The 21,944-nt window shown below is 48.9% G+C and overlaps 1 non-coding gene across 1 annotated transcript; it reads right to left on the reverse strand.

Annotated features, from left to right (window-relative positions):
- Nucleotides 1-253: 253 nt before the first annotated feature.
- LOC124712782 lies at nucleotides 254-441 on the reverse strand. The gene has a single exon (XR_007005606.1). It is a non-coding gene; the product is annotated as a U2 spliceosomal RNA (small nuclear RNA).
- Nucleotides 442-21,944: the final 21,503 nt, after the last annotated feature.

Genomic DNA, 21,944 nt, shown 5'->3' on the forward strand with positions numbered 1-21,944 from the left:
ACTGTTCTGTGCCCCCATAAATTACGAGCCTAGTGTAATGCGGCTGCAAGAGCGGTCCGGCTAACCGCAAAAAATAAAAATATATATATATATATATATATATATATATATATATATATATATAATTAAAAGTAATCGTGGTGAGTATGCAGCCACCTATAGGGCACTTCGACAACTACGACAAGTTTTGCTACCGGCGGAGTATCTGATCACTGCAGAATACTAACCCATTTCAGGCTGTGTTTTAATTAACTTTAGGTGGGCCGATCCCGGCGGTACTGCAATGCCGGGCCAACCCGCGACAGAGGTGGAGCAAGCCCCTAGCACTCCGTCATGAGCCAAAAATGAGTTTAATATTCTGGTCCTGCGATGCAGGACGTATCAGATATTAAGCTGATAAGAACAGATTTTTTAGTCATTGAGGTAATACTTGGAAAGGAACTTAGGAAAGGTTCACATTCGGTAGGGATTGGAAGCAGCCGCGAAGGTGTTGCTCAACGGCGCCTGCCGTTCACCGGAGCGTCACACTTCGGGCGGACGTAACTAAGAATTATCTCAGGAATATAAGATCTTGGTGTGACCCAGAGAATTGTTCTGGCCAAGATGGAGAGTGTCATAAGCTTGAGTTCAACCCCGGTGGAAACCCAGACGTAGCTGGCCGGGGAAAAAGAAAGGAAAGCGAGCAGAGTGAAGGCTCATATGGGAAGGCTCATATGCCACTAACACTCTGCCGCCGGTGTCAACAGCAAAGGCTGGACACACACGAGTCCGGTCTGCATCTGCCACGCTCAAAACCTGCCTCCTCGACCGAGCAAGCAGCAGATGGGGCCTGAACATCTCGCATCCCTCAGTCAAAATCGGGAGAAAACGAGGGAGAAGTATTCAATGCGGGGCGAGTCCGGCAGTAGCACCAGCAGTTGCTGCCCTCACAGCAAGACTGGCCACGTTCCGGAGCCGCCGCTGCGGCTTCGTCATAATCGGGCATTAGGAGTCCAGTGACTAAAGAAAGTACATCGCATATCTGTGTGTTTTGTATCCGACCTTGCCAGCATTAAGCTGATAGGAACAGATACTACACTTTTTTATTTTTCATTTTTTTATTTTTTTATTTTTTTTATGGGCCTCCTTCCTCCCCTATAGCCCTACCTTTTCCTCTCCAAAATTGCCGCCATCCTCTAGTGTCGACGCAGCACACAAAGCAGGGTGCTGTTAGTAGCAAGACTTCTTGCCTTAAACCGAAAATAAAAGCGGAGGCATACTTTGCTATGCCTCAGGAGGCGACGACACACTACTCAGAAATACACCTCTCTCTGCAGGTGTGAAGCAAGTGATGGGTTTAGAAACTAAAAAAAGGAAGAAATAAATAAAGACAAAAATGAAGGCAAAGTAAAAACAGGGTCGGCAGCACACACAAATGAAAACGAAACTGGCGAGATAATCCCATCGCCCATAGAATTGACGAAGTAATAATTCTCTAAGATAGATTACGTGTTTTCTAATTTTCCAATAATTTGTCATACAAGGTTCACACAATTCCCATGTTAACAATTGCCATATTATCAGTATCATAGAGCAGTCTACTCTAGTGATGCCCAGAAGGCCAATGTCAAATCTTGGGTATAGTCAAGTCAAGGATAGTTTGAAAGTCCGAGTGACAAAGATCCAGGGGTAAACTCAGACAATTCCTGGACGAGGTGCCTTAGTCAACCCGGAACACCTTTTGATAACCATGAACCATTGCAACTTTCAGAAATCTTGCAAAAGTAGTGGTATATTTCCGGTCAGATTCCGCCAGGCGATGCTGGCTCCACAGGTAGTCCATGAAAGAGACAGCATCGGTGAGGGAAAGATCATAGATCGTGAAAATGGTGTGGCCCAAGAGCCACACCATTGCGTTACGTCGCGTTCGGGGGTTGGTCTGAATATCAGGGGTAAGGAACCAGTCGATAGACACATTGTCTGGTGTCGTCCCACCGATCAGCACTAATAGCACACGTGCAAGGTCCCACACTTCTGTGACGTGAGGGCATAAGAGACGGTACTCTTTGGTGTCTACGTCACCACATCGGCCGCAAGCAGCCGAGGGCCGTAGGCGGATGGCCGCCAGGCGATGATTAGTGGGTATTAAATTGTTTACGACACGATACCATAGCGCTGAAACTTCCGTGGGAAGGGCTGGGTTGTTGATATTAGCCAAAGCTTGGTGCCAGATGACCGATGGTCGTCTGTCCTCTAATTTATGTGCTGTGGGCTGCCCTCGAAGTGCCTGGTAAAGGCGCTTCGATGTGCGTGCCTTGTCAGTGGCCACTGTTAGGACGTAACTTTGATTGAGGTAATAGTCCTTGACTGTCGTCATCCGGAACGGAATATGTGTCTAACATACTGGTGCACGCGCCGATTGTGGGCGATAACGGTCGAAAAGAACCGCTGTTGTCCCACCTGGGTCAGTTTCACGCAAAGTGGCGATACGGTGAATCAGGAGGGCCGCACATTTGCGGGGAAAGTCAATGAGTCCAAGGCCACCATCGACCTTTGGCAGGGTGCAAGTCTGTGCATCAACTTCGTATCACGTTATGTTCTCGAGAATCAATCAGGAAACAGCAGCAACACTAAAATCAGAAGTAGAAACGAGTGAACAGTGCATGCTGCCACAAGAGCCAATATACTGTTTGTGAGATGGCTCTGCCAGTTTGTTTCGGTAGCGTAAGGAGTTTTGCTACGTACCATGCCCGTGATAGGATGTAAGTATTAATCAGTTGGATTCGTTGATGGAGGTCGAGTCGGCGATCAGCGTGACTCACGCAAAGTCCTCTGATGCGCGTGAGAAGCCGCCTCCACGTGAGTGTTAACATGCGCTGCGGACAGGCAGTCACCTCAAGGCCCAAGATACGTTGTTCCCCCACAACTCGGTACCATGGGCGTTCGATGGTCAATGATCGTGGTCCTAGCGGGATCAGCACCGTTTTGTTGGAATTTAACATGGCACCGGATGCTCGTTCATAAACGTTGAGAACTCGGAACTGAATCCACGTCCCTAGCGTTTGCGACGAACACACCGACATCATCCGCGTATGCCGCACTGCGGAAGGTGACGCCTGGGAGAGCGACACCATCGACCATCCGTCCTATGTCACGCAGCATGGGGTCCAGCGCTAAAGCGAACAAATACATTGACAAGGGACACCCTTGTCGAACTGATCGTCTGATGGGAATTGGTCGTGATCGGCAGCCGTTCACAACGATTGTGGAATTTGCTCCATCCAAGAAGTGTCGGATGATTCTTATGAAGCGCTCCCCAAAACCCATCCGCGACATAACGGCCAGCAGGTAAGGGTGGGAGACCCTGTCAAAGGCACCGGCGAAATCTAGGGAAAGAATTGCAGCCGGGAATCGAGTGTCGGCGGTGAGTAAGACAGCATCATGGTATATAGAAGCGGCGGTGAAGATGGTTCGATTCGAAACGCCACATGATTGAGTGGGGCAAAGTACCTTATTCATTACCTGTTTAAGACGAGAGGCCACGCTTCGTGCCACCAACTTATAATCAGTGTTAAGAACGGTGATAGGACGCAGGTCTTTAGCTCGACAGTGACCTGTGACCTTTGGAATAAGGGCAATACGTCCAGCTAGAAATTCGGCGGGTAGTTTGCAACCAGCAAAAATCTCCTCGCACATTTTGCAGAAGCGGTCTCCTAACGGGTCCCAGAATTGTTGGTAGAATTCATAAGGGAGACCGTCGGGGCCAGGTGATTTTTGTCTCGGACAGGCACAGAGGACAGATGTGAGGTCAGCGAGTGTGAGTGGCTCGGTTAAACAGTCGCGGTCTCGACGATCCAATGAAGTTGGGACCCCACCGATAAGTGCTCGTTGGGCGGCGACGTCTACCGCAACATCCTGGAAGAGGTGCGTATAATGGTCTGTTAGGTGTTTGAGAACTTCACGATGGTCTGTGAGGCGCGTCCCATCGTCTGTTTTAAGGCGTAGAATGGTGTTCTTCTTTGCATGATTCCTTTCAGAGGCAAGGTGATAGCTGGATGGCCTCTCGCCCTCAATCAGGGATGTGGAGCGGCACCTCACCATCCCCTAGGCCTTCTCCCGTGAGAAGCGAAGGATTGTCGCTTTAATTTTGTTGAGGCGCATGCGTAGCTGGTCATACCTGTCAGCAGGAAGGGTTAGTGCATCGTTTAGACATTGTTGGTAGAAGTCTAATGTGCTACACTTCCAGTGTGCGACTTCGCGACTATGTTGCTGGATAACACGTCGCAGCCGCGGCTTCGCACAGCGCAGCCACCAAACTACAGTGGTAGGGTACTTCGATGCAGTAGCGATGCAATCCCGCCATGTTTTCGTGACAAGAGTGCGTAGTTCGGGCGTTGGGAGATGAAGTGTATTCATCTTCCAATAGGTGCCCCGAGGAACCGGGGTTGGGCCCGTTATATGCAAGGAGCAAGAGTACGCAAAGTGGTCACTAAAGGCCACAGGAATGACTTGGACGGCACAAAGGGCAGGAAGAAAATCAGCAGAGACATAAACACGGTCAGTACGGCTTGCTCCAGTGGGGTAGATGTGAGTATATTGTGTGTACGCGGGATGAAAGTGGCGCCACGTATCATTAAGGTCAGCCGCCTGGAGGAGTGTAGCGAGTGCTTCACACCTCATGGGCGTTGGGACCTGATCAGCATCGGCTACCACACAGTTAAAATCTCCACCAAACACGATAAGACGACGAGCTGTCAAGAAAGGGGTGATCTCTGACGTAAAAAGTGTTCTTCTGTCATGCCTGTGATTAGCTCCTGAGACGTTAATAAAAAGTACATCCCGAATGATACACGCGAGAACGCGACCATTGGGTAGTTTTGTAACATTGGATGGAGTTAACTCTGATCTGTATAGCAAAGCAGTGCCCCGCCTGGCGTCAGGGTCGATGTTATATAGTGCCTCATAACCAACCAGGTCAGAGAGAAAGGGGGCACAAACCTCCTGGAGAAAAACCACATCAAATGCACCAAGGCGCAGAAAGTCCTTCAGAGAGCGTAGTTTTACTGGGTTGGAGATGGAGTTGATATTTACTGTTAAAAGGGAGAGGGCTCCCGGCTGACGGTCAATTGCAGGCCTGAGAAAGCAACAGAGAGAAAGTAACGTCAGATAAGGTCATGGTCGTATATAAGCAGGTGTGTAAATATCGAAACTGTAACCCCGCTACTTCGCCCCGGCTGTTAAACACAAATACCAGACAGCTCATGTAGGAACGAGCCCACTCAATCACGCATTTCGTCGTCTTCGTCGTCAGCCCAGTTCAGTCCTCCCCCATCGGCGGGATAGTCCGAACCAGGCGGCGCAGACGGCTCAGTCGTAGCGGTATGTGAGACGGTGCGCTGCAGCGGCTGTTCGCTGCCCTGTTCATTTTTACGTTTTGTGGGGCTTACTCCCCGATCTCGTGATGAACTAATAAGCGCCTGTAATTGGCGAGCAGTTTTTCGCATACCGTACGAGCGGTCAGCAGAAACAGAGCGTGTCACTGATGAGGCCTGAGATTCAGTCTCACTGCTGCTTTCAGGAGGAGGACGTATGACGCTCTCCTCCTCCACTTGCTGTTCTTGGCTCGCCTTCTTGCGCCTATCACGACGCCGGGGGGACTTAGCGTCATCTGCCGGTGGGGGTGGGGTAGGAAGAACTACCTCCATCTGTTCTACAGTGACAATATCACTGGCCACAGCAGGCGCGCTAGGCGCCGCCGGCGGTACTGCCACTACGGGCGTCTGGTCCGGGACAATCTCAATAGGCCTGTCAACAGATGCACTAGGTACCGGTTTTACCTGTCCTGACGGACCCGGGGTCGATTCGTCAGTTCGCTCAGCGGTTCGGTGGGCAGCACCCGCCACTATCTCGCTGAGAAGAGGCACAAGGTTGTCACCTTCAGTGCGTTCCCGCGGCAGTTGCACAGGGCGCCTGCGCGGGCATTCCACGCGTAGATGCTCCGTGGATTGACAGAGGGAGCATGTCTGTAGTTGCCCTATATAGGTAACCTGTGCCCTTGTACTCGCAATATTTAAATATGACGGTATGTGCTGGCGGAGGTCCACACGAACACTACGGACTCCGCTGTTGCCCTGGAAACGGTAGGCACTGCCCTATTTTTCATTCGTGATGCTAATAAGCACCTTGCCATACCGCGACAGGACTCGGCCGATTACTTCACTTGTCTGTAGTAGGAAATCTGCCATTTTATCTTCCCACAATTGTTGTCTCCATTCTATTACACTTCGGTGCAATTCTCTTGACAATCTTTTCATTTCTTGTTTGTCGTAGGGGTTATGGAACTGTTGCCAGCGTCTTCTGTGTCTATTGCGTTGTATTTTGAATTCTTCTAATAATGGTGGGAAGGTGTCGTGGTATATTTCCGAGTTTATATATATTGTGCATGTTCTTTTTGCGGCTGTTTTTATTTTCTTGGTAAGAGAATCCATACCGCAATAGAAGCAGTTTTTACTGTCTAGGTTCATTGTCGTGTGGATGTTGTTTGAGCAGATTGGTCCCAGTCGATTTGTATTTGTTGTGTGAGTGGAATTTGTAGAGCTGCTCGTTGGATGAGGCCGATGACAGGTAGATGGTCGGATGACAGGTCATTGGTGGTTCGTAACTGTAGATTTGGATTTATATTCTTGATTAAGGCAATGTCGAGGACATCTGGAAGTTGGTTTTGGACGTTTGGAATTCTTGTAGATTGATGTGGAGCGTGTATTGTGCATTCGAGTTCGGCTTGTGCGTTATATAGTTGTCGTCCTTTTCTGTTCGTTTTGATGGAATTCCAGGATTCATGCTTAACGTTGAGGTCTCCTATCATTAAAATCTTCGGAAAACGGTGAAAAATTGTAGTCAGGTCTTCTTTGATTAGTTGTTTATTCGAACTGATGTAAGCTGCGATTATTGTTATATTTCCTATGGCGGTGTGGACGGTGACGGCGGTTGCTTCTAATGACTGGAGTGGTGGGAGTGTTTCTAGATGATGTACTATGTTTCTTTTTATGAATATGGCGGTTCCTCCTCCTCTTCTGTCTTGTCGGTCTGTTCTATATGCATGCATATTACGGAGTCTAAAGGTCGTTGTCGGAGTAAAGTGCGTCTCTGTTATTGCTATTATATCGAGTCGGTGTCGAGCGTTAAATTTGTTGAGTTCAGTTTGTTTCTGCTTGAGTCCGTTAGCGTTCCAGTTACATAATTTTAGGTGTCGTGTGTTGTTTTCGTTTGGCATTCTTTAATGCGCAACGAAGGCTTTAATTATTCCCTGAACCAAGTTGAGGAATGATGTGGTTTTCTGTTGAAGGTGAGTGAGTAATGTTGCAATGTCCGTCAATGCTTGTGAGAATGGTTGCATGAGGTTGGCCGAGGTCATGAAACTCGCGTCTTCGTGCATTGTGCTTGGTCTGTTTGCAGTAGCATCTGAGTAATACTTTTGATCGTTGGTGGGAGAAGCAGGGCCATTTCTTCCAAGACGCTGATTTACGGATGATTTTATCTCTGGTCTAGTTTGTTGTGTAATTCTTGGCTGAACAGTGGATGGTTGTGATGTGGATGGTTGCTGGTCGGGATGAGGTTCCAGGTTGAGACGAGGTTGATATTTCAGGAACAGCTTGTTGTATGATGTGTGTTGTCTGTCTTGTTCGGTTTTGCAGCATGTTCTTTCGGATTCTGTATTTGCGAAGTAGGTCTTGGTACTTCTTACATCCCAGGAAGGAGGCAGGATGGTCTTCGTCACAGTTGACACATTCAGGTGGTGATGTGCGTGGTGCGGTGCAGTTTTTCGATTCGTGTGAACCCGCGCAGCGTACACAGCGCGGCGGTAGTTCGCAATAGCTGGCGGTATGTTCGAACCGTTGACACTTTTTGCATTGCGACGGTCGATCTTTCGGTTCATATGTTTCTACTCGTATTTTGGTGCGTAAAATGTACTTGAGGTCGTAGATTTTGTCACTGTCTTTGCCTTTCGGAAGAGTCACGGCATATGTTGGAGGTGGGATGAGGGCGTTTGTTTTTTCATCACGTTTTTTGTACTGATAAACTTTTACTTGTTTAAAAGCTTTCTGTTGTAAGGCGTAGGCCAATTCTTCTTCGTTTATATGTGCTGGTAATTTTTTGATGACGACTTTTAGTTGTTTATTTTCGAAAGCCTGGTGAGTAAAGAATGGGATATTGTACTTTCGGAAAAATTGCAGTGCTTTAGCGTGATCTTCTAAGGAATCAAAATGATATTTAACTCTGTCTCCTTGATATAGTGCTTTTCATGTCCCTGTTAGTTCTTTTTTAAGAGCATTGTTGAGCTGAATGTATTTGTGTGTGTGGTAGATAGTGATGGGCGGGAACCTGTAGTTCAATTGTTCCGCCTGTGCGGCTCGCTCGTGATTGGCTGTTATATTGGGCGCTGTGATTGGTTGATTTGCCTCCGCTGGCGTTATCGGCTCGAAACGGTTAGCTGTTGGGATTTCCGCTCTTCTTTTACGTGGGTTAGAAATGTTTTGCGGTGTCCTGTGTTGTCTCTTGTATTGTATAGTGGTGAATTCCTGTTCGTCCTGATCTTGGTTAATGTCTTGCATTTCTGCATCTTCCGCTTCGGAAGAGGAGAGCGCGACAGATGATTCGGATGATGTTGTCATGTGGGTGTCTTGCATTTGATTTTTGTCGAAATTGTGTTCTTCTGATTGCTGTTGTGACGTGACCGGGATGGCCGGCCGAAGTGGCTGTGCGGTTAAAGGCGCTGCAGTCTGGAACCGCAAGACCGCTACGGTCGCAGGTTCGAATTCTGCCTCGGGCATGGATGTTTGTGGTGTCCTTAGGTTAGTTAGGTTTAACTAGTTCTAAGTTCTAGGGGACTAATAACCTCAGCAGTTGAGTCCCATAGTGCTCAGAGCCATTTGAACCATTTGAACGTGACCGGGATGTGCTGGGCATTGGTATTTGTATTTTCTTGTTGTGGAGCGTCTTGTTGTCGTGTTGATCTCTGTTTCTTGTGTCTTTGATCTGTTGTTGTACATGCCTGAGATGGGCCTACTCGCATTGTCCTTTCTACCCCTATCCAGGCTGCCTTTGCGTGGGGAACGTGGGCTTGCCACTCTTGGGTGGGGCCCTGGCTCCCCTGCGCCTCCTACTCCTGACATCCTAACAGGGCCGGCTAGCCCGTCCGCTAACCTGCTCTACTTCGGATGCTGGTCACACAGCGCTTGCTGCTCGGCCTGGCTGATGCTGTTAGGGCCCATGACAGACCCCCAAAAACGGAAACGTGACCAGCCAACAGTGACAAAAGTACTACCGCCTGCCCCACAGTTCCTCGTAGTTTCTCGAACTGAGGACGGAAAGGATTTTTCCTCTGTCAACCCTTTCGTTATTCAGAAGGGCGTAGATGCCATAGCCGGATCTGTCAAATCCTGTACCAGGTTGCGTAACGGCACCTTATTACTAGAAACTGAGAATGCCTTTCAGGCACAAAAACTGCTTCGGGCCACCCTCCTGTACACGTTCCCTGTCCGGGTGGAGGCCCACCGAACTTTGAATTCGTCTCGTGGTGTGGTCTATACTGGCTCCCTCGACGGATTGACTGACGAGGAGCTTCAATCATTCCTCGCTGAGCAGGGCGTGACGGCTGTCCACAGGGTCATGAAAAAGGTCAACAATGACCTTGTACCGACCCGGACAATTTTCTTGACCTTCGATAGTGTTAAGCTGCCATCGCGCATCAAGGCGGGCTACGAGGTTATTTCTGTTCGCCCCTATATCCCGACACCTACGCGCTGCTACCAGTGTCAGCGTTTCAATCACACTCGACAGTCTTGTTCCAATGCGGCTAAATGTGTCACCTGTGGCAGGGATGCCCATGAGGGTGACTGTCCACCTCCGTCTCCTCGTTGTGTGAACTGTCAGGGTGACCATGCAGCATCCTCCCGCGACTGTCCTGTCTATAAGGAAGAACGCTGTATCCAGGAAATTCGGGTCAAAGAGAAAGTGTCCACCTCGGCTGCTCGCAAGCTATTGGCTAGTAGGAAGCCCACGCTGCTCCCAGCGGGGAAATACAGTACTGTCCTCGCCTCTCCTCGGACTACCCGGGAGGTAGCAACCCAGACATGCGATCTGACCTTCAGCACCACGGTCGTCCGTTCGGCCAGTGCTAAGATCGCGCGGTCGACGTCTCCTCTTCCTCCCATCACCCCACAGACACGAGCACCTTCTTCAGCTTCTGCTAAGACGAAGACACCGAAGTCAGATGCACGGGCCTTCAAGAAGGAACCATCCCGTGCAGACTTCCTCCGTACCTCGACCTCACAGCCTTCGACCGGTACTTCCACTACACGTCCTTCCAAAAAGGCACATAGGAAGCACAGTTCTCCTTCCCCGCCACGGCGCATTTCTTCTCTTGCGCCACCCAGCGGCTGCCGCCCCAGGCCGTCATCCGTTTCGCCTGGCCGCACCGCTGGTCGCCGTACATCTGGCCGTTCACTGGCGGAGGAAGCTCCCCCTCCCGGCCATCCTCCCGAGATGGCCGATGACCCTATAGACCCAATGGACGATGACTGTCCGCCTACTGATAGCGGCGGCAGTGCTCGCTCGAAGCCAGGCCCTAAGCGGCCTTCGAGGTGACCACTTCTCTCATCTTCCTTTTCTTCCGATGGCACTTATTCACTGGAATATTCGCAGCATTCGCTCCAACCGAGAGGACTTGAAGTTGCTGCTCCGCTTGCACCGTCCGCTTGTCGTAGCCCTCCAGGAAACGAAGCTACGCCCATGCGATCAAATTGCCTTGGCACACTACACCTCTGTGCGTTTTGACCTACCCCCAGTGGTAGGTATCCCAGCTCATGGAGGGGTTATGTTGCTGGTCCGCGATGATATTTACTACGATCCCATCACGTTGCACACCGGCCTGCAGGCAGTTGCCATCCGCATTACTCTCCCCACTTTTACGTTTTCCTTTTGTACCGTTTACACTCCATCGTCATCTGCCGTTACCAGGGCAGACGTGATGCAACTTATTGCTCAGCTACCTGCACCATTTTTGTTAACTGGAGACTTCAATGCCCACCATCCCCTTTGGGGCTCTCCAGCATCCTGCCCGAGGGGCTCCTTGTTAGCAGACCTTTTCAACCAGCTCGATCTTGTCTGCCTCAATACTGGCGCCCCTACTTTTCTTTCGGACACATCTCACACCTATTCCCATTTAGACCTCTCTATATGTACTCCCCAACTTGCACGCCGGTTTGAGTGGTATGCACTTTCTGATACATATTCGAGCGACCACTTCCCGTGTGTTATCCATCTCCTGCAGCATACCCCCTCTCCGTGCTTCTCTAATTGGACCATCTCCAAGGCAGACTGGGGGCTCTTCTCTTCCAGGGCGACCTTTCAGGATCAAACCTTTACAAGCTGCGATCGTCAAGTCGCACACCTCACGGAAGTCATTCTCGCTGCTGCTGAATATTCCATCCCTCACCCTCCTTCTTCTCCACGTCGCGTACCGGTCCCCTGGTGGACCGCAGCATGTAGAGACGCTTTGCGTGCTCGTCGACGTGCTTTACGCACCTTTAAACGCCACCCTACAGTGGCGAATTGTATCAATTATAAACGATTACGTGCACAGTGTCGTCGTATTATCAAAGAAAGCAAGAAAGCCAGCTGGGCTGCTTTCACAAGCACCTTCAACAGTTTTACTCCTTCTTCTGTTGTCTGGGGTAGCCTGCGCCGGCTATCTGGCACTAAGGTCCACTCACCAGTTTCTGGCTTGAAGGTCGCGAATGACGTCCTTGTGGCCCCTGAGGCTGTCTCCAATGCCTTCGGCCGCTTTTTCGCAGAGGTTTCGAGCTCCGCTCATTACCACCCTGCCTTCCTCCCCCGCAAACAGGCAGAGGAGGCTAGGCCACTTAACTTCCGCTCCTCGAATTGTGAAAGTTATAATGCCCCATTCACCATGCGGGAACTCGAAAACGCACTTGGCCGATCACGGTCCTCTGCTCCAGGGCCAGATTCTATTCATATTCAGATGCTGAAGAACCTTTCTCCTGCGGGTAAAGGTTTTCTTCTTCGTACATACAATCGCATCTGGATTGAGGGACATGTTCCCGCATGCTGGCGCGAGTCTATTGTTGTCCCGATTCCTAAGCCGGGGAAGGACAAGCACTTGCCTTCCAGTTATCGACCTATCTCGCTTACCAGCTGTGTCTGTAAAGTGATGGAGCGAATGGTTAACTCTCGATTGGTTTGGCTGCTCGAGTCTCGACGCCTACTTACCAATGTACAATGTGGATTTCGTAGGCGCCGCTCTGCTGTTGACCATCTGGTTACCTTGTCGACCTTCATTATGAATAACTTCTTGCGGAAGCGCCCGACCGCGGCTGTGTTCTTTGATTTGGAGAAGGCTTACGACACCTGTTGGAAGGCGGGCATCCTCCGCACCATGCATACATGGGGCCTTCGCGGTCGCCTCCCTCTTTTTATTCGTTCCTTTTTAATGGATCGACAGTTCAGGGTACGTGTGGGTTCTGTCCTGTCCGACACCTTTCGCCAGGAGAATGGGGTGCCACAGGGCTCAGTTTTGAGCGTCGCTCTCTTCGCCATCGCGATCAATCCAATAATGGATTGCCTCCCAGCTGATGTATCAGGCTCCCTTTTCGTGGACGATTTTACCATCTATTGCAGCGCGCAGTGTACACGTGTCCTGGAGCGCTGTCTTCAGCGTTCTCTTGACCGTCTTTACTCCTGGAGTGTCGCCAATGGCTTCCGTTTTTCTGCCGAGAAGACGGTCTGTATTAACTTCTGGCGATACAAAGAGTTTCTCCCACCGTCCTTAAGACTCGGTCCCGTTGCTCTCCCAATCGTGGAGACAACCAAATTTTTAGGCCTTACATTTGACAGGAAACTTAGCTGGTCTCCACATGTGTCATATTTGGCCGCCCGTTGTACCCGTTCTTTAAATGTCCTCCGTGTTCTCAGTGGTCTGTCGTGGGGAGCGGATCGAACCGTCCTACTTCGTCTATATCGGTCGATCGTCCGCTCCAAGCTGGATTATGGGAGCTTCGTATACTCCTCTGCACGGCCATCCATCTTACGCCGCCTCAACTCCATACAACATCGGGGTTTACGACTTGCGATCGGAGCATTTTATACCAGTCCCGTAGAGAGTCTTCATGCTGACGCTGGCGAATTGCCACTCACCTACCGGCGCGATATACTGCTTTGTCGGTATGCCTGTCGGCTACTGTCAATGCCCGACCATCCGTCTTATCGTTCCTTTTTTGACGACTCTCTTGACCGTCAATACGGGTTGTATGTCTCTGCCCTGCTACCCCCTGGAGTTCGCTTTCGTCGCCTCCTTCAACACCTGAATTTTTCACTCCCTGCAACCTTTCGAGTGGGCGAGAGCCGCACGCCACCTTGGCTCCAGGCTCAGGTCCGCGTTCACCTTGACCTCAGCTCGCTCCCAAAAGAGGTCACTCCCAGTTCGGTCTACCACTCCCGTTTTTTGGAACTTCGTTCGAAGTTCATCGACATGACTTTCATTTATACAGATGGCTCTAAGACCAATGACGGGGTCGGGTGTTCCTTTATTGTCGAGGCACAAAGTTTCAAATACCGGCTCCATGGCCATTGTTCGGTCTTCACAGCTGAGCTCTTTGCCCTCTACCAGGCTGTTCTTTACATCTGCCGCCACCGACATTCTGCTTATGTCATCTGCTCAGATTCCCTGAGCGCCATCCAGAGCCTCAGTGATCCGTACCCGGTTCACCCCTTCGTACACCGGATCCAACGCTCTCTTCAGCAGCTGGTGGACGTCGGTTCTCCAGTTAGCTTTATGTGGGTTCCTGGCCATGTCGGTATCCCTGGGAACGAAGCTGCAGATGCCGCGGCCAAGGCTGCGGTCCTCCAGCCTCGGACAGCTTCTTGTTGTGTCCCTTCGTCCGATTTTAGCAGGGTGATTTGTCGGCGCATCTTATCTCTGTGGCATGCCGATTGGGCTGCACTTACCGACAACAAGCTTCGGGCCTTAAAACCTCTTCCCGTGGCTTGGACGTCCTCCTCACGCCCTTCTCGGCGGGAGGAGGTCGTTTTAGCCCGGTTAAGAATTGGACACTGCCGGTTCAGCCATCGCCATCTGCTGACGGCTGCGCCGGCGCCGTTCTGCCCATGTGGGCACTTGCTGACGGTTAGACACATTTTAATGTCTTGTCCAGATCTTAACACACTGCGCCTCGATCTTAACCTGCCAAATACTTTCGATGCCATTTTAGCGGATGACCCACGAGCAGCTGCTCGTGTTCTTCGTTTTATCAATTTGACAAACCTCGCTAAGGACATTTGATGATGCTGTTTTTTAATCCTATGCCTGTCAGTCTGTCTTTTATCGTGTTTTCCCTTTTAGTTGTTGTGGTCAACTTGTGCCTCGCGGTGCATTCTTAGAGTAGTCAGGGCGCTAATGACCATTGAAGTTGTGCGCCCTAAAACCACAAAAAAAAAAAAAAAAAAAAAAAATGACAGACCCACTGCACTGCTCCTGGCGCGGACGGCGTAGGGAGCGCCTTACTGCGATGCCTGCTGGCCAGCCGCCGTTATGGCAACTGCAGAACGCACAGACGGCATCTCAGCCACCTGAGGAAAGTATGGAGTTAGAAAATACACCCAGTACTCCGAACACGCCGCACACGGACGGCAGTATGATATCGCAGTCGGCTTATGAAGCCACGCAATTTGTCAATGCAAATGGCGGCAGTACTGATGCAAATGGCGGCAGCTCTTTAAGCCGCAAACGAAGCGAAGCCGGCCGCACATCGCAACAGCAATCTCTGTTGGACGACGGATTTCGAAACCGGCCAAGAAAACGGCAAGCTAAGCTACAAGCATCGCAACCGCCGCAAGGGCTTGAAACAAGAAACAGATATGACGCTATCGAGGAAGAAACTTCGGCTGCGGACGAAAGCGAGACGTCACAACAGCAAAGACCTTCACAACCGGCAGAGAAAATGCCGCCTATAGTAATGCAATATCCAGACACATATAAAGAATTGTACGACTGGCTTAAAGAAAATCTGAAGCAGCCGTTTTCTGCTAAACAAGCAGGAGGAGACAAACTGAAGCTTACTGTCTCCTCTAATCAAGACTATGTACGCGTGATGGACCTAGTTGGCGCCAGGGGTATACCTATGTATACCTTCCCAACTGTTCGGGCACCTACGCTGAAAGTGGTACTGCGAGGGCTAGTTGCTTCCCTCACAAATGAAGACGTAAAGGAAGAACTGCAACGGATGGGCTGCAAGGTGCACGTCGTAGACTTCCACCGAATGCCTGGCACCAACCAGACGTCTGGACTGAGAGTTGTCGTCCTTCCTGACTCCCTGGACAGCAGGAAGATTCTACAGATCCACAGGCTCTTTGCCCTGGAAGTCTCAGCGGAAATCCTACGCAAACAACGCGGAATCACCCAGTGCTTCCGCTGTCAAGGATTCAACCATGTTGCCAGACACTGCACTATGGCTTGGGTGTGTGTCAAATGCGGCGGACCCCACGACAGCCGGCAGTGCCCGGTTCCAAAGGAACAACCAGCGAAATGTGGGCTTTGTGGGGGTAACCACCCCGCAAATTACAAGACTTGCCCGACACATAAAGATGCCAGTCGAAGGATGAGAGGACTGCCACCGCTCACATCCAGGGAAAGGAACCGAATCAGAAGAAATCTTGTCGTCAGAAGCACCCCGGCCAGCCAGCGCTATGCCGAAAGACAACAAACCGGACAACCACCCCTGATGGAGCGACGCATCGCATATCTGCAGCAACAACAGTCACGGCCTGCACCATGGGCACAGCAAGAGACTTCCACAAGGGCGAGACGTGAGGACGACTACAACCCCGATCCGTCTACCTTCCCACCACTACGTGGGCGAAGACCTGATGCAACAACCACTCCACAACCATCGCAGCAGCAAACACCACAACCATCACAGCAGCCGACAACACCATCGTACGCTGACATAGTGCAGCTTCTGACCGGCATGATGACAGCTGTCACAGAGATGAGTCGGGCCATTCAAGCTCTACCAGCGACCCTGGAAGCAACAGTCGAAGCCACGATTAGAAACGTGCTTCGACATACTGGCAACTCAACACTCAGAGCATAATGGCTCGAGTTCGCAGAATTGAAGATCTTTGCGTGGCTACTTACAATGCCAACAGCATATATTATGACCTACTCGACGTACGACAGTTCCTGATTGACGAAAACATTGACATCTGCGATATTTGCTCGGAGTCTCGGCTTCAGGTGTGTCTCCGAAATGAGGCAAAGTACAGCTGCTATAGAACGGATCGGCTAACAGCGGACGGTGGCACAGCAATATACATCAAACGATCCATTAAACACTACCCTGTGCCGGTACCAGACATGGGATCAATTGAAGCCACAGCAATAGCAGTGGAAACATCAGCGGGAATAGTGACTTTCGTTGCGGTATATCGACCACCGAAACCAGTCTTAAATGAAGAGGATGCGACAGCGCTCCTACAAATGCGAGGAAAGCTCTTCATAGCTGGAGATATGAACGCGAAGCACGCCGCCTGAAATTCGCGGACCACTACCTACAGCGGACGGTGCCTCCTGCAAGTATTGGAACAGGCAAATGCCTTTGCGTGCGGCCCGGATAAACCCACCTGCTATCCGTCTCATGGAAATCCGGACGTAATTGATATAGCCATAACGAAGGGGCTCAATCAGTTCCTGACCGCTGAGGTGCGGCATGCACTAAATTCAAACCATCTACCGGTCATCTTTCGTCTGGCTGCAGAAGCGACTCATCAGCCACCCAAACTGAATTTCAGAAGAACGAACTGGGATCAGTACAAGGAAATTATCAATCAGGAACTACCACTTCATCCGGACGCTGAAGACATCGAAGCTGAGCTGGCGACACTTGACGACGTTCTGAACACGGCCATTACCACCTCGACACCGATGACTAGAAGACAGCAGACAACACGACCAGGACTTCCGCAAGAAATACTTGACCTGGTACGTGAGAGGAACAGGCTCTGCAAGGATTGGCGATTGACAAGGGACCAGGCCCTGAAACGACAAATTAATCTACTGTGAAGAACCATCAAGGCTGCCATTATTAACTTCAAGAACAGGCAATGGGCAGACAAACTGCAGGAGTTTACACCCGACCCGGAAGCCTGGGACACCGTTAGATTCTTCACAAAGCGGAAGGCAACGATACCACCACTTGAAACGCCCAATGGTACCGCCTACACTCCTGCGGACAAAGCGAATGCCATTGCAGACGTTTTCCAAAACAACTTCGTACCGGTGGACGACCCGGTTGACAGGAACCATGTACATCGGATTGAACACGAAGTCGAAGAATATCTCCAAGCACCTGACAGGGCAGAAGAAGAGGATATACCACCCATCACTCCAGAAGAAGTCGATGTCTCCATTCGTGGTCTAAACAACCAAAAAGCGCCGGGACTTGATAATATCAACAGGAAGATGCTAAAAGAACTGCCACCTAACGCATTCATCTACATTGCCGCTCTGTTTAAATCATCCTACGTCTGAAGAATTACCCAACTGCCTGGAAACAAGCCATAGTTGTGCCGGTTCCCAAACCAGGCAAATCCAGAAAGGACCCTCGAAGTTACCGACCGATCAGCCTCCTCTCTCATCTCAGCAAGGTTTTTGAGAGGCTCCTGCTGCAGCGTATCAAGGCTCTCATCCATCGCCATCACATGCTGCCTGATGAGCAATTTGGATTTAGAAGTCAACATTCAACCACACAACAACTGCTGAGGGTCGTAGAAGAAATCACTCAAGCGTTCAACAAGCGAGAATTCTGCGGGGCTATCTTTTTGGATGTCTCTCGTGCCTTTGATAGTGTCTGGCACACAGGACTGCTGTGGAAACTCCAACACCTACAGTTTCCCAAGCCTTATGTAGTCCTGCTTGCTTCTTACCTTCAAGGACGCTCCTTCCGAGTTAGAATCAGCGACGCCACTTCGACGCTACGACCTGTCGCTGCTGGAGTGCCGCAGGGGTCAGTGCTTGGGCCAACCCTGTACTCTTTGCACACAGCCGACCTTCCTCGGACACCGCGTGTAGAACTTGCTCTATATGCGGATGACACAGCGGTCTACACCCGGAGCAGATGGGCCATAATTATGCACCACCGACTACGAGACGCCTGCCGAAACATCGAGAACTGGTCCTGCAAATGGAGAATGAAATTTAATGCGCAGAAGAGCTTCACACAGAAGAGACCCACACAGATACCTGCGCTCCAGCTGTTTGGAGAGGAGATGGAATGGCAACCTATGACCACATATCTAGGAGTCATAATGGACGCAAAACTTACTTTGCAACACCACATCACTGCCGTCCGAAGGTAAGTTGACCAGCGCCTGGGGGCTCTCTACCCCCTCCTCAACGAGCACTCAACTCTCTCCAGCGACCATGGGCTGCTCATATATCGAATGTTTATCCGCCCCATCATGGAATATGCCTGCACCGTGTGGGGAAATGCTGCCACCAAACATCTATCCAGACGTCGTGTGAGGATCAGAGAAATGTAACTCCATTTTAGCTACTTCACAGGAGGTTAAAAAAGCGTTATTTTAAGAAGTACATTTCGTTTTACAGTGACTAATACAAACTTAATTAAAAAATTTCTGCACTGCACATAAATACGCTTAAAAATCTGTCAGATGATAATATGTTTATAGAAATGGTTCTTACTGTACTACCACTATTAATTTTTAATATGGTGCTAAGGAGATACGTCTTTATGATCCTAAGTGAATAAATCTACATAGAGGTTTTACACTTTGGAGATACACATTTGGTTTGCCAAAATATAACTTACGAGGGTAATTTACTCATTAAAAACAGATAGGGCACAGTAAAAGTAAAAACATATGAGCAGAATTTGTACCTACATCATCAACGAATGTTCACTTTCTAGCTAACTCCATCACAACTTCAGTATGAATCTCCAGCTATTTCTTCATGAAGACCCTTGTAAAATGCGTGGTACTGTTCCCTGATAATGCCACTGCGGCATGGATCCAGGAGGTCTTTTACCTTCTCTTCCTGAAGTTTCAGTGCTTCATGGTATTTCGGTTCCAACTGGAAGATTGTATCGGAATTTTCTGGAAACTGGCAAACTTCTGAATTGTTGATTATGGAAATGCGTGAAAAAGATGTGATTAACATCACTTTTGCGATACTGAGGTTGCGTCACTTTAAGCCATTGTACTTGATTTCCTTCACTGTCAATTTTAGTATTCTTAAACTTTTCCTTCTGCATAGCACCAAAATCCAAAAAGTCCTTCTGGTCCATTTCAATGACTTCATACAGTCTTTGTTTTGTAGCAGTTTGAACGACAGTATACCACCCCGAAGAGTCATAAATATTTACATTTTTTGCAGCCCTCTCTATATGGGCATAGACTGAATCACACTTCGTTAAAGAGTGGCCAGGCTCAAAGAAGCATTGCTGTATCACCGGGATGTTCAATGTTTGGACAGCATGAAGGAACATGATACTCATGTTGACATTTCGGTTCTGTCCACCACAAGTGTCGGAGAACAAAACAACTGGACGGCCATCTGCAATCTTCTGGAGTTCTTGAAATACATGATGCTACTTCAATTGAGCCGCGTTTAGCCACACCTTCATGTTGTTGTTGTGGTCTTCAGTCCTGAGACTGGTTTGATGCAGCTCTCCATCCTGTGCAAGCTCCTTCATCTCCCAGTACCTACTGCAACCTACATCCTTCTGAATCTGCTTAGTGTATTCATCTCTTGGTCTCCCTCTACGGTTTTTACCCTCCACGCTGCCCTCCAATGCTAAATTTGTGATCCCTTGATGCCTCAGGACATGTCCTACGTACCGATCCCTTCTTCTAGTCAAGTTGTGCCACAAACTTCTCCCCAATCCTATTCAATACCTCCTCATTAGTTACGTGATCTACCCACCCAATCTTCAACATTATTCTGTAGCACCACATTTCGAAAGCTTCTATTCTCTTCTTGTCCAAACTATTTATCGTCCGTGTTTCACTTCCGTACATGGCTACACTCCACACAAATACTTTCAGAAACGACTTCCTGACACTTAAATCTATACTCGATGTTAACAAATTTCTCTCCTTCAGAAACGCTTTCCTTGCCATTGCCAGTCTACATTTTATATCCTCTCTATTTCGACCATCATCAGTTATTTTACTCCCCAAAATGCAAAACACCTTTACTACTTTAAGTGTCTCATTTCCTAATCTAATTCCCTCAGCATAACCCGATTTAATTCGACTACATTCCATTATCCTCGTTTTGCTTTTTTTGATGTTCATCTTATATCCTCCTTTCAAGACACTGTCCATTCCGTTCAACTGCTCTTCCAAGTCCTTTGCTGTCTCTGACAGAATTACGATGTCATCGGCGAATCTCAAAGTTTTTATTTCTTCTCCATGGATTTTAATATCTACTCCGAATTTTTCTTTCGTTTGCTTTACTGCTTGCTCAATATACAGATTGAATAACATCGAGGAGAGGCTACAACCCTGTCTCACTCCCTTCCCAACCACTGCTTCCCTTTCATGGCCCTCGACTCTTATAACTGCCATCTGGTTTCTGTACAAATTGTAAATAGCCTTTCGCTCCCTGTATTTTACCCCTGCCACCTTTAGAATTTGAAAGAGAGTATTCCAGTCAACATTGTCAAAAGCTTTCTCTAAGCCTACAAATGCTAGAAACGTAGGTTTGCCTTTCCTTAATCTTTCTTCTAAGATAAGTCGTAAGGTCAGTATTGCCTCACGTGTTCCAACATTTCTACGGAATCCAAACTGATCTTCCCCGAGGTCGGCTTCTACCAGTTTTGCCATTCGTCTGTAAAGAATTAGTGTTAGTATTTTGCAGCTGTGACTTATTAAACTGATAGTTCGGTAATTTTCACATCTGGCAACACCTGCTTTCTTTGGGATTGGAATAATTATATTCTTCTTGAAGTCTGAGGGTATTTCGCCTGTCTCTTACATCTTGCTCACCAGATGGTAGAGTTTCGTCAGGACTGGCTCTCCCAAGGCCATCAGTAGTTCTAATGGAATGTTGTCTACTCCCGGGGCCTTGTTTCGACTCAGGTCTTGCAGTGCTCTGTCAAACTCTTCACGTAGTATCGTATCCCCGATTTCATCTTCATCTACATCCTCTTCCATTTCCATAATATTGTCGTCAAGTACATCGCCCTTGTATAGACCCTCTATATACTCCTTCCACCTTTCTGCTTTCCCCTCTTTGCTTAGAACTGGGTTCCCATCTGAGATCTTGACATTCATGCAAGTGGCTCTCTTTTCTCCAACGGTCTCTTTAATTTTCCTGTAGGCTGTATCTATCTTACCCCTAGTGAGATAAGCCTCTACATCCTTACATTTGTCCTCTAGCCATGCCTGCTTAGCCATTTTGCACTTCCTGTCGATCTCATTTTTGAGACGTTTGTATTCCTTTTTGCCTGATTCATTTACTGCATTTTTATATTTTCTCCTTTCATCAATTAAATTCAATATTTCTTCTGTTACCCAAGGATTTCTACTAGCCCTCGTCTTTTTACCTACTTGATCCTCTGCTGCCTTCACTACTTCATCCCTCAGAGCTACCCATTCGTCTTCTACTGTATTTCTTTCCCCCATTCCTGTCAATTGTTCCCTAATGCTGTCCCTGAAACTCTGTACAACCTCTGGTTTAGTCAGTTTATCCAGGTCCCATCTCCTTGAATTCCACCTTTTTGCAATTTCTTCAGTTTTAATCTACAGTTCATAACCAATAGATTGTGGTCAGAGTCCACATCTGCCCCTGGAAATATCCTACAATTTAAAACCTGGTTCCTAAATCTCTGTCTTACCATTATATAATCTATCTGATACCTTTT

This window comes from Schistocerca piceifrons, chromosome 8, assembly GCF_021461385.2.
Source record: "Schistocerca piceifrons isolate TAMUIC-IGC-003096 chromosome 8, iqSchPice1.1, whole genome shotgun sequence".
Classification (NCBI taxonomy): Eukaryota; Metazoa; Arthropoda; class Insecta; order Orthoptera; family Acrididae; genus Schistocerca; species Schistocerca piceifrons.